Source organism: Nycticebus coucang, chromosome 8, assembly GCF_027406575.1.
Source record: "Nycticebus coucang isolate mNycCou1 chromosome 8, mNycCou1.pri, whole genome shotgun sequence".
Lineage (NCBI taxonomy): Eukaryota > Metazoa > Chordata > Mammalia > Primates > Lorisidae > Nycticebus > Nycticebus coucang.
In genome coordinates this window covers 55,131,648-55,143,826 of record NC_069787.1, presented here as the reverse complement: position 1 = coordinate 55,143,826, position 12,179 = coordinate 55,131,648, and the positions used below count along the sequence as shown (strand labels likewise).

The following is a 12,179-nucleotide window of genomic DNA, read 5'->3' as shown; positions in this document are numbered from 1 at the left end:
TACCTTATTTGATTTAGAGCAACTACATTAGATAAGTTTAACAATGAATTCTGGTTAGGCTTTCCTCTGCTATAGCTGAGTGCTCTATACCTGCTGCGGATGGTTATTGGGAAAGTGGGCCCTTGGCGATCACTTCCTCACTGAGAGTTTCCGCTGGGATGGCAGAAACTGCTTATCATGGCATAGGATGGAAAATAAATCCTAGAAACGCCATATAGCTTAAGTGACAATTTGAAAATAACAATCAGAGCCATGAATAGAAGCTGAGGCACAAATTCAGTTAACAAGCAGAGGAACTAATCTATCAGGCATCGGATAGAAAGCCTATTTCTGAGTTTATTTCACAGCACATTATAACAACACTTCTTTAAATCACAATTCATCTCCATTTAAAAGATATACTCTACATATCTTCATGGGAAATAATCAGAAACAAAGCTTTACTCTATTTTTTTTTTTCCTCTGAGGTTGACCCTATCTTCCCAAAGAATATTTTTTCACACTGTGAAATGTAATTTGCTTGACCCCAGCAAAATTGGATTAAAACCCATCACAACTATCAGTGGGTAAGAAAGTGGAATTGAGTTTGGGAGAATCAGGGCTTAAAAAATGTTATTTTTGTTGCTTTTCAGAACATGCATTGAAAGAAATGTAGGGAGACCCTGTTACTCCGTAGTAGTTGTTTGCACCCATTTCTGGTTCCCAGTGCAGTGTTAGTGTCGAGGGTGGTAGGCAGCTGTGGAGATTAGGGTAGCCCTCCCCCTTGGGGGCTGAGAGGAAACAGGAACCTGTGGAGACAAGGTGACCTGTTTAGTGTCATGAGGCTGGGCTGGATTTGCATCCAGGCCCACATACTTAGGGGGCTGTTTGCCAAGCTGCCTTTTTCTTTTCTAGAACTTTACTTTTAGAAAGCTCATAGATTAATACTTATGTGTGTCTGTGTGTGTATATATGTATATATTTATACAAAATCTCAATGTATTGTATTTTCTCAGTTTCTGGGTTCACGTTCTCCTGGGTTTAAGAGGAGCCACAGAACAGATGACTGTTCAACAGGGACTTGGGCAGTGACTGATGGGGGCAGTTCTCTTGCTTTGAACTGACTTTCTTTCATTTTAGGGAATGTGGAATTGCCTCTACTGTGAAATCACCTGCTTTTTCCAGGGTATGTGTCCCTGTGCATTTGTGATGGTCTTTTTTAGATGAGATCTAGCCATCAGAGGTCAAGATTGAAGGCAGAGTTATTACAATGCGCACAAGAATGTGTCATGGTCAGATTTACTGAGTACAGGAAATCAGTGCTCTTACAGAGCTAGATCAGAGATCTAGCTAGATCAGAGGTTCAGGTTGGTTGGGGAAAGCTGGATCCCCCCTAAAGGTTCAGTCTGAACATTAACTGCACACTTGACAAACTCTTGAGGTCTGGGTGTTGCTGCAGTCTCAGGTTACAGCAGGTGTTGTTACATAATCAAGCGATGGGTCACTGTGTGCTGGGCTCTATATTAAGGCCTTATGACCTGCCACCTGCCCTCAAATTTCAGAGGCATAGAAATGAGGTGTAGAGCGTATAGTTGTTTGCCCAAGATCCTGAGCCTGGGGGCCCTAAGTCTGGGTCTGATCCCACGCTGTGCCCACCACTGGCTTTAGGAGAACAGGACATTTGTCTCCCTCCCACCCCTGAGCACACATAGGCTTTAGCACAGCCCCCACCTCATCTTTCCCTTGCCCTGGTGGCCAACTCCCACATGAAGTGAGCCAGCACACCAGGGAACAGGATGTGGTTTACACAGGTTATTATTATACTTGTAACATTGAATTCATTTTGGGAGATGAGCTTCTTGAGTTCTCATCCCTTCATGCCTCACATTTCTTTCTATTTTTTTCTTTGATTCAGAGTAGTGAATGTGTGTGGAAATCAGAGGGAGGTTTTCTTTAGAACTGGGATTCTGGAATTTTCTGGAGCTAAGGGCAGAGCCCTACAGTATTTGTCTCTGTCAACAACGTTCTGAGGCAAGAAGCCCAACCGTTTCCACTTTTGGTGACAAGAATGACTTCTGAGTGACCGGTGATTTAGTTAGGCAGAGAAGCCCTCCCAGAATTCATCTGGCATTATGCTGCCACCCCATGGGCCTGAACCAGAGCCCTAGTGCCTTGGCAGCAGGAGGGCCTTGTGTACGTTTCCCGTATGTTCTGTTCATAGATGTTGGAATTCTGTTGACAGGGCAGTAATGAACACATCAGTTTGGAAGCTGAAATAACGAGAAAATCTATTTCAGTATCACAAAGTTGTCATTGTTGTACTTTTCAGATTGCAGTTCGTCTAAATAGCTCACAGAGTCCAGAGGTTTCCAAGCATTGCTTTGTCCTGACATGTAAGTGCTTTAGGGTGCAAAAATAAACACTTATGTTAGAATTGAACAATTTTCCTGCATAAGAGGAGTTCTTCACAAAAAGAGTTTTTGGAGCAAATAACTTTGAGAAATTCTGCTTTTAAAATATTTTTTTTTGGTGATGGAGCAATTTGTACATTCAAGGCTCTGGAAAGTCCTGAGAAAGAAGCCTATTTAATTTTACTCTGGCTTTTCTCACTTATTTAACAACCAACATTTTAATTTGCCTGCAGCAAACTTCTAGAAATGAAGCTTTAGATTTTAGGAGTCCGTAACATGACTTCTAAAGGTTGACTTATATTTATTAACGAGTATATTATTCTTTAGATTAAGCACCAGATCCTTCGGACCAGGGGATCAAAGGATTTTTTTCTTTAAAGACCCATACAGAAAATATTGGGAGCTTTGTGAATTATAAGGTCTCTGTTGCAATTTCTCAACTCTGCCCTTATATTGTGAAAACAGACATAGACAATAGATAAACAATAGGCATGGTTACGTTTTGCAAAGTTTATTTACAAAAACAGGTGGCAGGTCATAGTTTGGCAACCCTGTGTTAGATTCCCGGTCTGTTGATTGCACTGCTACATACGCCAGGCTCTTCCCTCTTGCTGTATAAAACGTGCCTCTTCCCTTGATGGAGTAACTGCTAGTCAGCCTCCCAGACCTGGCTCAAGCATCCCTCCCCCAGAGGCCTTCTTGGGTCCCATATCCTTGCGTCCTGCTCACATATCCTCCCAGAGCTCTCTGTTGTATCCTGTATCACAGCCCTAAGCAACTATGCTGCTATTATTCCTTTCCTTCTCTGCCCTTACTCCAACTCGGAGCTCTAGTTTGTATCTCCAGCCTTGAGGATGGGAGGAGGACAGGGAACCCAACACACTACGGGCACTCACTGTGAGACTTGGTGAATGAACTGTAGTGACCTGATACAGTGTTTTGTTTTGTTTAGGTGAACTCTTGCAGTTAACAGTAAGTACAGCAGGAGGAAATGCTCTATTCAAATAATTTCAGGTATCCCCAAAGACACAGATTGTTTGGATGAATCTAGGGATGACTCCACATTATCCCAAGATATATGCTTCTTGGGTGGAGAAAGGAAGAAATGAGGCTACTGTGCACTGCAGTAAATTATGCACGTGGAACAGAAAGGCTGAGTGAAAATGATAATTTAGGGGGCAATGGGGAAGTATTTGAGAGATCCGAAGGCGTATTTTTCTTCTTCTTTCTTAATGTATTAGAGATTAAATGATATGGACCTTTTTCTCTTTTCAGCCAGGCCTTTAAAATATTTTTCTGGCAATTTCTCTTCATATTACATGACTGCTCTAATTACATCTCTAGTTTTAAGATAATAGAACTGCATTTTTAATGTGCTCTCTGCTATATCTGGATTTATGGTATCTCCTTCCTTAGGCCTTATGAAAAAAATTTAACTGAGTTAGTATTAAAATAAAGAAGGTGAATTAAAGGGAATGAGCCTTTAAAATCTCAGATCCAGCCCAAATGCTCACTAACGGCAAACCTCTCCATCTCAGAGGCCAAGATAGCTTTGCTCCTACCTGCCTCCCGAAGGGAAGCCCTGTTGACCTCCAGGTGTGGCATGATCCTGAGTTGGCCTCGTGAGGAGGGAAAGGAAAGGCTGGGCATTCCTTGCAGTCTGAACTGCATGCATCTATGAGAAACACTATAATGACTTTCTCTGGGTCAGGTGTTGGGAACTAGATAGTTTCTCAGGAAACTCTCTCTGCTGCTGTCCTTGGGAGCACTTCTGGGTATAGTGATTTTCCAAGTTATGGCTGAGTCAGCAAGGCTTACGTCAATGGCATGGCTGATGAAAGAAGTGACCTTGGAAGAGTCACTTGACATCTTGGCCTTTATGATCCACATGACTCCATCTGTGTCTGGAGTGATCGATCAGCCTTCTGGGTTGTCTTAGATGCTAGTAAATAAAACTTTGTGTACTCAGTTGAATATTAAATACCACGATGCCTGTCTCTCACTTTGATATTGTAGGAACTAAGTACACAGAAACCACAGATATTTTTAAGGACTTGACAATTTGTGTTCTTACCCTCATGAAACATAGGCCCTTTCTTCAGGGAGCTCACATACAAATAAAGGAAGTTGACCCACAAACCCAGAATTGCAGATCGAGGGGATAATGGTATGTATTGAGCACTGTGGGGCATGAAGGGAAACAGACAGCATTAGAGCAGTAAGAGGGCTATGTGTTCCCTAGCTGCTTAGAACGTATAGCTGTGGATCATATCATGCAGAACTCATTGCATCAGTTGTTCAACGTAGGCCAGGGTTGTGTTTGTTCCATGTTTTCTGTTGTTACGCTCACTGTTATCAAATTAGCAGAAATGGACTAGGAAAAACCGCACAGCAGGAGAGGCTGTGCGGGAATTACCCTGAAGGGATGATGCTGCTGAGGATTGCACCGGTGGTTCAGCACCAAGGACAGTGACACAGAGGCTGCAGCCCTGGGACCTGGTAAATCCTTAACTGCTTCCTGGCTGTTGGTTGGGGTAGGCAATGGCATTCTGGCAGAGTCTGTGTTCATTATGCCCTCAGAACTGCACCCAAAGCTATGCTTGACAAGGTTTCTCCTGCTGCGGAAGCAAATGGGAGGCCATGCTTGCTAGGTTTCCCGCCTAGCTTGCTAGGTTTCCCGCCTAGCTCGTTGTTCCAAGGTTACCGTTTCTTTATATACGAGGGATTTTCATGCCTTTTTCAGGGCAAAGGTAATGAGCACAGGACTCCTTCTCTAACAGACTCATAAGTTCCAAACTTCCAAAATGGCTAGTTTATTGTTTACCATTAGTGTGGCATTAGTGGTGATATTAGCTGCCAAGTTCTCTAGAACATAGGGTGTCACTCATTTAGTACTTGGCAGGCCCTTCTGATATCATTTGCAGTATTTGTCCCCAGCAACTCAGGATAATGGATTTGGCCTTTGACTGACTTTGCCAAGTTGAAAGAATTTTCTCCACTCCTCCTTCAATACATCCAGCCTCAGTCAAAAGTAAAGCCTTGATATCTAAGCCTCAGAGCCTCAAGCACAACTCTACATATTTTATTGCAAGCATTAACTAAAGTAACTCCTGTTCTGAGGGAAGTAAGGGCTCAAATTTATGGACGAAATTCTTAGATTATGTGATTGTAAATTCTGATCTTCCATTCCTATTTGGCCAGTATGTCAACTGGGATGGCTTTGTGTGTGGACTTAGTTCCTCTAAGATACCCAGCGGAGAATCGTGTTTGTTTAGACCATCATAGCTAGACGGATTAAGAAAAGGCTCCCCTTGAAAACAGCCCACTGATACTAAGTATGATGTCTATGGCTCTGAAAGGGGTTGAGTGTCTAAAAAAAATTATTTTTGTATGAATATTTCAAAACAATGACTAGAGTTAATTGTGCTCATGGATCTTCATGGGTCATTACTGGGTTTAGCATAATCAGGGCTCAGGTCCTAGGTATGCGACTTATGCAGTCACATAAGGACCCATGTTTAGAAGGGCCTAAGTTTGGTTGAATATTCTGCTGTCATCATCTTGAAATTCTTTTTTGGTTTTTGGCCGGGGCTGGGTTTGAACCCGCCAAATATGGGACCAGCGCCCTACTCCTTGAGCCACAGGTGCCGCCCATCATCTTGAAATTCTTAATAATTTTTGAACAGTAAGACCTACATTTTCATTTTGCACTCAGTTCCATAAATTATGTAGCCAGTGCTGGCCATGATCATGTGGAAAGCGTAACGACTGGAGTACAAGGACCCTGCAGAGATTGGAGGAGTCTGTCTGAGTCTATAGAAGGTGAGATAGGCAATAGATTTTTTATCCATTAATTAAGATTGCATAACTGTCCTCAGTGGCAGGTAATTTTATCGTGAGGCTGGTTAGGGACAGAACCAAAGTCAAACACAAAGGCATTAAGTGGTCTTAAGGCTCTTCAAGCAAGTCTTATTCCTTATTCTCTCCTTCTCAACCCTTTGAGATCCAGAGCAGAGGAGGTGTAAGGAGGGATCAGAGCTCTGCCATGTGGTGTTGGATGAATGTCCCATGTGAGGTAGAGTTGGCAGGCAGGCTGGGCTTCTCTGGCAAGTCACTGAGATGAGAGCTATTTCTTGTTAGCTTCAGAAGGAAGTGCTCTGGAGCTGTGGTAGATTAGAGAGGTCTGTAGGAAGTCCTTGCCACTCCTTGGGCAGAGGGGTAAGGCAAGGTTGTCCTGAGGCCTAGTCTCATCAGGTAGACCCCACAGACAGGCCAGTTTCTCCATCAGCTGTGCCTTCAGCTTAGATTGTTTTACAGAGGGAGAGTTTTTTTTTTTTAATTCTTCTATCATTAAAGTTAATAAATAAACATAATTTTATACTTTTTGATTTTCACATACAACAATTCAGCTTCATAAATGCTCTTTCCCAGTTGTCTTAGTCCATTTGGCCTGCTCTAGTAAAATGCTTGCAAACAAAAGAAAATTTTTCCCACAGTTATGGAAGCTGATAATTCTGAGACCAGGGCATTGGTAGGTTTGGTGTCTGGTGGGGGGCAGTTTCCTGGTTCCTTCTAGATGTGTCTTCCCATTATACGAAGGGTGAACTAGCTCTCTGAGGTCTTCCCCTTATATGAAGGGTGAACTAGCTCTCTGAGGTCTTATATATGAGGGCAGTAAGCCCAATCATAAGACTGGAGCTCTGGTGACCTAATCACCTTTCAAAGACCCCCAACCTCTTCATACCATCACCTTGGGAGTAAGGATTTCAACATATGAACTTTGGGGGAGGGCACAAACATTCAGCTCATAGCCCTAGTATCCCTTACTGGAGGGGGCAGTTATTATAAATTGTTAGTGGCTGCTAAGATGTGGTATCCAGAAAATGTGTTTATTAAAACCTCTTTCCTGTACAGAAGGCAGTGAGATGATTTTAGGATTAGCTGATGGTAACTTAAAGGTGAGTGGTGTCCGCCCCCCTCCAATACAAGCACACCCCATTTTCCTCTTTCACAAAATCTAGAGACTTAAAACCTCGCATCATTATAAGCTTTGAATTTTAGCTCCAGCTTCTATCTCCCTAAGCATGCTGCTATCAGAGTTTCCGTCTACAGAAACCTTTGAAAGTGATTCTTAAAGTGCTTCTCTTGGCGTGATTTCTCATCTTCTCTTTCACAGCAACACCACTGACAATAGCCCGTTTTGCTTCCAGGAAAAGCAAATCTCTTTCTTCTATCTTTCCTTAGAAGATGATGAGTAAAATATTCCAGATACATTTGATAAGATTTGGTTGCAACTGCAGAGGTGTTAAGGTTCCCTGGATAGGACGCAGATTTGGGGTCTGTAAAGCTGGATTCTAATCCCAACTCTGCCCCCCCGTGGCCATGTGACTTTGGATGAAGGACTTCACCCCTTTGGGCCTCGGTTTTCTTGCCTGTAAAATAGGAATCTCTGTCTAGAAAAAAAAGGCCCTACAAAAAAAAAAAAAAAAAAACCTCAGGAAGATCAAGTGGGATAATATCAGAGCCTGGCATTGTTTATATTGTTGAGTTGCTGCTTCATCAGTGCTGGTGAAAGCCGAAAAAAATGTCTTTATTGTGTTGGCTTGATTTTGACCAGTCAGAGTAAACCCACTCATAGAGTTTTGAAGAACTAACAGGGCCAAAACACATTCCTGCTCCGGGGCATGGAGGATCACTCCAAGGTATAGTCACAGCAGTTGAAGGGGAAGCAGAGCTTAAGCAGCCTCAATAGGCAGGGACAATGTTCCGGGATAATGTGCAATCTTTAATGTCTTTTTTTGATGGGATATCACATCAGATTAATGGTTTTAAAATGAGTATTTTTCTGCCTTCTGGCCATATTTAATGTTCTAATGCCCCCTTTTCTTAACATCATCATCATCATAATTCTTGGTTTAGTGTTTTCAGCTTCATGACCGTGCTGAGCGTTCCAAATTGCTAAATGGACTCTGGGAGCTGGTATCCGAGCTGGCATCCAGGGAGTGCCTGGGAAGGAGCTGGGCTGCGTGCTGTCTGTGTTTTCACATTGAACTGACCGAGAATGTGGAACATGATGACATGCCCTGGTCTCAGGCATGTGCGCTGGTATCAGGTGTGGCAAATTAAGCCCCCTCATAGACAATTTGGCTTTGCTGAGCTCAGCTTAGTGTCAGACAGAGCTGGGTTTGGGTGTCAGGGCTATGCACTTGGGGAAAATTATGTAACTCCTGAGTCTCTGTTTTATGATATTTGGGGATAATGATAGATAATGACACCTACCTCCACAGGGCTGTTGTGAAGGTTAAGACAGAATGTCTATAGCACCCAGGCCTAGCAGGCCATGGAAAGCTCCACAGATGCTAGCCGTTGCCGTTGGTGACAGTATTATACAACAGCACCTAATCTGCTGTGCCTGCCCTGAACTGGGAAGCGGAAGGTCCTGGGTTCACATTGAAGCAGTTTGTTTGGAGGAGGTTGGGATCCGTTTGCGACCTACCAGCTGTCTTCTAGCACATTCATGTTTCCCCTGCAAGTTTTCTTTAGAATGTCTTGTGCCATCAACAGTGACAAAACCAGGGGTGAAGTATTTCTTTTTTTTTCTTAAATATCCTGTCAATCAACAGTGCCAAGTGATTCAAGAGTGGGTAGGCCTTCATCTTCCCACTTCCAGAAAGTTCTTTTAAAGATTGCCGGGGGTGGTGGGGAAGACTTTTATTTTTAACACAAATGGTGTGTTTTGACAAGAATAAATCACCCTGGTGAGTTTATGCTAATGGGGAAGTACTTGCTGTTATAAATGGTTGCTTGTTTTTCTTTGCAAACAGGGCATTGATACTTGAGATTCCCCACATAACATTGAGGCAGGAGTAGTCTGATATGTACATGATTCTTTGGTAAATACATGGCACCCACAGCAATGCCCAAACAGAATCTTGGGCATTGAAGAACCAGAGACTTAAAGGAGGAGGTAGGAGTCCACACAGAGCCCATGCTCTTCTAAGAGTCTTTGGCAAATGGCTTTTCTCCAACTCTGTTTTTTCCCCTATAAAGTGGGGGATGAGCACAAGAGCCCATGAGGTAGCCCCAGCTCTTCCCATGCTCTTCCCACACACGAGGTCTCTGTATTTGTGAGAGTATTTTTGTGGTTGGCCATGTTGGCTGTTGATTGTTCTCTGTGGACAGTTGGTGGACCCCTCCAGGGAACTCAGCCAAGCAAAGGGACTAGAGGTGTGCCAGAAACACACAGATCATCCTGCAGCTCTTGCAAGGAAAAGTGACTTCAAATTGAGCAGGTGTTATGGAGCCAGCAGAGCTGCTCATCCCTCAGGGAGAATCGGACCAATGTCAGAGACCCATGATGGGGAGAAATAATCTAAGAATTACGATGGGCAGTGAAATAATATCAACTGTAGCCCTATTGGACTACCTAGACCAGGTGTCCTCAAACTTTTTAAATAGGGGGCCAATTCACCGTCCCTCAGACGGTTGGAGGACTGGACTATAAGTTAAAAAAAAAAAAAAAAAAACAACTATGAACAAATTCCTATGCACACTGCACATATCTTAGTTTTGAAGTAAAAAAACAAAACGGGAACAAATACAGTCACATCGCCTCATGTGGCCCACGGGCCGCAGTTTGAGGACCCCTGACTATCCTTCCACTGTCTTTCCCCCTTGCGACTGGGAGCAGGAGGCTATTTGTGATTATAGTTACTCAGCACGTAACTTGGGGCAGGCACACTGTTAAATGATTCACATTTAATCCTCACAACAACCCTTTGAGGAAGGAACTTTATTATTGAACATATTTTGCAGATGAAGTTGTCATGCTCTAGTGGTGAGGTGAGTCCCCCTGGTCATTTGGTGAGTCAGAATCTGATTTCAGTCCAGGTGGGGGGACTTTGTGCCCCTGTCCTCAAACTTCATGTCCGTGGCTGTGGGACACTGGAGGCTGATCCAGATGACCTGGCAGCAGAGTCATGCTGTGCCCAATTACTTAGGGACAGCAGGAAAATGGCCTTTTTTCTGCAAACTGCATGTTGAGGGTATTTTTCTAGAGTTCAGTTTTTCTGGAATTAACTAGAACTTCTTCGGTGTCTCTGGTAGCCACATTAGACAACACAATAATAGTAAATATTTGAACCCTAATGACTAGGCACTGATTTAAAACATTTTCAAACATTATCTCATTTACTCTTCATAATAGCCCTATTTATTTCTTTTTCTTTTTTTCTTTCTTCTTCTTTTTTTTTTTTTTTTGCAGTTTTAGGCTGGGGCTGGGTTTGAACCCACCACCTCCAGCACATGGGGCCAGCTCCCTACCACTTTGAGCCACAGGCGCTGCCCCATGACAGCCCTATCTATAAGCAGGTATTCTGATTATTCTGATTTGCCAGATGAGGAAATAGAGTCACTTGCCTGAAGTCTTGGGACCAGTAGGTGGATGTCTAACCTGGACAGTCTTTCTCTAGCACTCTAACCTGTGCCCTTTCAGGAGGGCCCCCCCAACCTGGACAAGCTTGTGACAGCAAGAACATTCTCCTTCAAACCTGAATTAGAAAGTGTTGTTAGGAGAATTGGCTCTATGGCCTGAGAGACCTAACGTCTAATTCCCCAATTATGGATCATGTGGTGATAGTCAAGTTGCTTCTCTGGTCTTCCGTTTTCTTATTTGTAAAACATGAGAAAAGTATTTAACTCACCTGGCTGTTAAGAGCTCAGGGTCTGACCCACAGTCATCTCCTAGTACATGGGACCTGTCATTACATTCACAATTGAGAAGTAGGCATGTGGTGCTGGGACCGTTTCCAAATAGCCAGCCAGAAATCAGCCCCAGTTCTCTCTCCTGTCTTTCTAACTCTTCCTTGTCTCTGCAGAATTCTGTCTGAATGGCCTCCTCGTTGTCTCTGCCTCTCCTCTTGGTCACCACGTGGACGGGGCCCGTCTTAGTCCATTTGTGCTGCTCTAACACGATACCTGAGATGGGGTAATTACAATAAACAGAAACTTATTTTAGCCCAATTCTGGAGTCTGGGAAGTCGAAGATGCAGGTGTTGGCTGGTGTGTGTCTGGGGATGAATGCCTTTTCTTCAGAGATGGGTCTCCCTCTAACAGAGATCTATACCAGTGGATTGGTCTGGGTTAGGCCCAGGGATCAGCTGTTTGGCTATTCTGTTCTGAGGCATGTGATCTGGACAAAACACTGACTCGTGCGGATCAGTTCCTTAACATGCCTCTCCAGCCTGGTGTATTTCTGCCTCTGTGTCTTTCGTAGATCACTGGCTCTGTCTGTAGCTTCCTCCTACCCAGCTTTGCTTCCCCTTTTTTTCTGGCTTCTGTGTGTTAAGACTTAGTTCAGAGAGAGACTGACACATAGATGCAATGATGGGCATAAGCATTACACTGTCTCCTGTTCCCTGAAGGCTTGTGGTGTGCTTGTGGACCCTTTTACAAGTATTAAGGTGTTTACTCTGCATAGCCCTGCAAAGTTGATATAGTGATTGTGTCCGTGTTTGTGGGTGTGGAAAGTGGCATGCAAGGAGGTTGAGGCAGCTGCCCAAGGTCTTGTGGTCAGTGAGCAGAAGGAGCTGCTCAGGTAGTGCAGGTCTTGGAGGAGGGAGTGGTGCTGATGCCACCTTTCCTTGGATTTTTGTGGTGCTGCCTTGGGTTGTCACGTGCTTGACACTGTTGGTGTTCAGCATGCAGGGCTCAGGAATGCCAGACATCTCAGGGGTACATGTCAGTATTGCTTCTAGAGGAATTGTCCCACACCCCTCACGAACAGCAGCT

At 43.8% G+C, this 12,179-nt stretch overlaps 1 protein-coding gene across 2 annotated transcripts in view; it reads left to right on the top strand.

Annotated features, from left to right (window-relative positions):
* The window catches only part of CACNA2D3 (calcium voltage-gated channel auxiliary subunit alpha2delta 3), a 913,362-nt gene that overhangs the window by 58,150 nt on the left and 843,033 nt on the right, over positions 1–12,179 (top strand). The gene's annotated exons all lie outside the window — the stretch shown is intronic.